The sequence below is a fragment of the Crinia signifera genome, chromosome 11 (assembly GCF_055691185.1).
Source record: "Crinia signifera chromosome 11, ASM5569118v1, whole genome shotgun sequence".
NCBI lineage: Eukaryota > Metazoa > Chordata > Amphibia > Anura > Myobatrachidae > Crinia > Crinia signifera.
In genome coordinates this window covers 16,443,738-16,448,586 of record NC_139227.1, presented here as the reverse complement: position 1 = coordinate 16,448,586, position 4,849 = coordinate 16,443,738, and positions in this window count along the sequence as shown.

Here is a 4,849-nt window from a genome sequence, read left to right as displayed (position 1 = left end):
AATTCTTCTAATAAAGCTCGACAAAACAAGTGCTGATTTTTCTGTATCTGGTAAATATGGTTTAGGACGAAGAAAGGGCAGATTATTTTTTAAATGTACTTTATGCAAAGTGTCTTACAGAGCATGACAACCTGAAATGCATCATGCGGGAAATCAACAGCAAACATTAAGCACAGTACAGATTCCCAATGTATCTAAAGGTGTGAAACACAGTGCGATTCAGGTTCAATTCTATTTTGGCTAACGACATTTAAAGCCCTGTACACACACATCGATTCGCTTTTGATTAAATGTTAGATTTGATTTTCTATTAGATCTGGCATTAGATCTTTCCATTCGATTTGGCATTAGATATAATTCGATATACATTCATGGTACATTGTACACATTTGATTTACTAGATCGAATTAGATATTTCCTTGGCTGCACAGTAGATTTTTCTGTTCGATTTTGTGAAAACGGGAGCGCGCATCGAATCGAATGTAGATCGAAAGTGACACAAAAACCATTCGATTTAGTTTAGGATTCAATTCGATTTTGCTTCTATAAGCAAAATCGAATCGAAAATCTGGAAAAATCGATGCATGTGTACAGGGCTTTAGATGTACTTTAGGATTATCTTGCCATTTGGCCCAAAGCAAAATACATTCTACAGGAAAAAGTCAGGATAGACTTGCCTACTCTAACTAAACAGGGCGTGCATCAAATGTGGATTTGAATTGGCATTGAATGTGGCTGAACACTGTGTGATTCAGACTAACTTTCTGGGTGACATTTAATAGGGCGGGATTTAGTTTTTTTTGCGTTTTTTTCTCAATCACAATATTCTATGATAAACCTCACCTCTAACACATGAAGTCTGGTTTAGGGGTTTAGTGTGCATATCTCATAATACCAGAGCGGGTCTGTCACTGGTGTGAATCCTATGGCCATACATTTTCTTTTTATGGACTTTACCTCCTGTAGGAAAAACAGGTAAACTCACAATCAAATATTTTCTTCAGATGCCATGGCCTGGCTTACCACTGCTATGCAGAGGACACACAACTGTACCTGTCTTTTGCTCCAGGTGTTGAGAGCCCAATACAGGTCCATTATCCCTTATCCAAAATGATCGGGACCAGAAGAATTTTGTATAACGGACTGGGGCAGGCTGGGCTGGGGGGGCAGGGTGCCATGTGCCCCCAGGCCGCTCTAGCGGGAGTGTTTCGGGCCACAGCCGCCTTAACCTCCTTCTAGACTGTCGGCGTCCATGTTCCCGTAGCCCGCGGCGACGGCTTTTAAAACATGGCTGCGGCTACAAGAACATGGCCGACGGCCTCCAGGACTACGTGGAGGAGTGCCCGGCCGCCTGTTTCCCGAGACGTTGCGTGTAGACATCAGCCCGTCCATGCGTCTTTGGAGGAAGTGGAAATTGTCCTCCTAGTATTATGCAGGAGGAGCGGCCTGTGGTGTCCTCCTGTTATTATGCAGGGGGAGCAGCCAGTGGTGTCCTGTTCTTTTTATCCAGGGGGAGGAGCCTGTGGTGTCCTGGTATTATTATGCAGGGGGAGCAGCCTGTGGTAGTAAACAAAAAACCTCCATTCAACGATGCGCTGTTACTTATGGCCCAGTGCTCTGGACTTGCCCCCCAGGCTAAAAGTTGCCAGACGGCCCCTGATAACGGATTATTCTGTATTTCAGAATATTTTTATATTTCAACGATGTATCTTGAGGTATCTTGCATTTATGTTGTACAAACATGAAACAAATGAAATACACGCAAATATATTTTATTTGTGCTTAAAAACAAGGTTTCAAAACATGAAACAAACTGGGTGAGATTTAATAGGATGAGAGATTCAGAAAGTGAGAGATTTGGTGAGAAATCTCCAGGTTTTTTTAAAGCGGGAATCATTTACACTGGAGATTTCTTCCCAAATCTCTCACTTTCTGAATCTCTCATCCTATTAAATCTCACCTACTGTACAATCTCAGATACTGAATTTAAATGCCATGCAATTATTTTCTTGCACCAGTGGCGGAACTAGCGAGACATGGGCCCAGGTGCAAAAAATGCTTTGGGCCCCCCCGCACAATCATTTTTCAATATGGGGTGGGGGGGCGGCTGCCGTAAAAATATCAGATGGGGCACAGAAAAATAGTTATATATTTATATTAAGAAATAAAACCATTCCCTGTACATTTCTGTAAAAAAAAAAATATATATATATATAGGCACCAGGCCAGGGCCTATAGACAGGGGGTGACAGGCCACATCTACTATATATATATATACACACACACATACAGTGGATGCGACCTGTCACCCCCTCAGCCAGTGTCTGTAGGCCCTGGCCCGGTGCCTATATATATATATTTTTTTCCACAGAAATGTACAGGGAATGCCCCCGTTTTTATAATGTGTGCCTGCCCCTAGCCCCCCCTTAATTGTACTTACCTCGGGTGCCTGGTACTGGTGCTGTCGCTCCTCCGCTCTGCCTGCATGCTCAGCCTCAGAGCAGATATAACTTCCTATCTGCTCAGGGTCAGAGCAGCAACAGGCAGCCTTGCGATTGGCTGCCTGTTGCTAGGCTACAGCAGTAGACCAGTCCCGGGCTGGAATGGATGCAGACGTGCAGGCAGGGTGCTGCTGCAGCTGCATCCATTCCATGTATGCCCCGGCGTCCACCCGATACCACACGCTGCCTGCCACTCTAGAAGCCGCTGCAGTGCCTAGACCACTACACTGAATGAGGCAGCCGCGCCACCCCCGATCCCCGCGCTGCCCGCTTACCCTCCTTTCCCCACTCACGGCACGGCGCGCACATGTTAAAAAAAAAAGTTCAATATGTTATGCCGGGCAGACGGCGGCATCGGGCCCCTTTAAACTCTTGGGCCCCGGTGCACTGCACCGCCTGCACTGGCGGTAGTTCCGCCTCTGTCTTGCACATATTTAGTGCCATAAATTCCACTTTCTGGAACGTATGGTTTTCGGAATAATTTGGATAACAGATATTTGGATAAGGTATACTCAACCTGTAACACCCTAAATGGCTGCCTAGCTGAGCTCCAGGAGTGGATGAGTGCCAGTTGGCTGCGGTTGGACCCTGATAAAACAGAGGTTTTTATGATTAGAGATGAGCGCTGGGGCCAAAGATTTGGATTTGTTGTCAGGATTTGGATTTGGCTTTTTCAAACAGCGTGAAAGGCTTTGGATTTTTTCAAAAATGGTCAAAAACTCCCAAATCACGTAATTTTTTTGTCCCTAGAGTAATATTAACCTCAATAACATTAATTTCCAGCCTTTCCTGACAATTTTGACCACTTTACAGCTCACAATGTTGTTTTCATTCAATTTAGGCCAAGGTCTGCAGCAAGCTGGCTGGTTATTAACACACGGAACTTCTGACAGTATCGGTATGGTGTATTGGGGTGCAGTACACACAAACAATAAAGAAGAGCAAAAATATATTTTTTTAATGGGCAGCTTGTATAACGCTGCGTGGAGGCTGAACAATCACACATGGAACTTCTGACAGTATACTATGGGATAAGAGAAAAATTGATTTTGATTTTTTTTTTACTTTAATTTATTTGTAGTTTCACGGCAGCAGTTACGTAATCAGCATAGTGTCCCTGTCACTAGCAGCGCTGTGTTCCCGAAGCCAGCGTTGTCAGCCTAGTCAGTATGTTTGCGGCTAGTTAGAGCTTACGTAATTAGCGTGGTCAGTCAGCGCTACGCAGTTAGCTTGTAGTCAGCGTAGTCAGTATGTTCGCGGCATACATAGTTAGCGCAGGTAACACGTGTCATCGTTATTGTTTCAGATGGATGTGTTCCTGATACACCCCCACTATACACGCCAGCCCGAAGCATGGCGAGCGCATCGAGCCCCGCGGAGGAACGCGGTGCAGGTCCTACCAACCTGTTCATACCCCCACTATCCATGTCGGCGTGGAGTTGATGTTATAAAGCGTGGCTAGCGGGACATATATTACTTGATCTGTATTCCGCATCCCCTCGCCACGCTTCGGGCTCGGTGGCTAGCTGCAATCGCCACACTTTATAAAATCAGCGCCACGCCGACGTGGATAGTGGGGGTATGAACACGTCGGGAGCACAGGTACTGTGTCCACTAGTGGGGCTCACTGTGCTCACATGCTTCGGGCTGACGTGGATAGTGGGGGTTTGAAATGGAGGCATTTGCCAGTATGTAACATGGAGCACTGGCAAATGCATCCTTTATTGTGCATGAGACGCACTTGTGCGCCCCCCCCCCTCCCTTTGTGCACAAGACGCATGCCTAACCCCTAACCCTGTCCGTCTCCCTGAAGCGGACACAGGCAGGTTTGCCGTACCCTGCCGCAACAGTTACTGAGACACATAAGCTTATGAGATGCTCATGCGTCTCAGACAGATGGAGCGCTTCTCCACTGGCGCCCACATGATCGCCTCTCTGCCAGCGTCCGCCAGCACAGGGGATCTGGCGGTTACCGGCGCTGTGTGAGAGGTGCTCACTAGGCAAGATTTTATTACAGTGAGCTTGGAGTCATTTTGGAATACAGAACTAATAAAATCTTTCATTTTTGTAGTCAATTTTTTCAATTAAATCATTTAATATTGGAGCCTTAAGGCCCATACACACTAGAAGATTGACATACACACTAGAAGACAACTCTAATTCATGAAAGTTAGTTATTATAGAGTTTTACAATACATATGGATTTCTGTTGAGACTAGAGACAGATATTACTACTGTATGTAGCTGAAAGTTGAAGTCAGAGTGAGTTTTTTCTGTCCATGTGAGTGAATATAATTGCCAAGTCATTCTGACGGGGATAGTGACTCTTTTGCTTGTATTATGTAAGG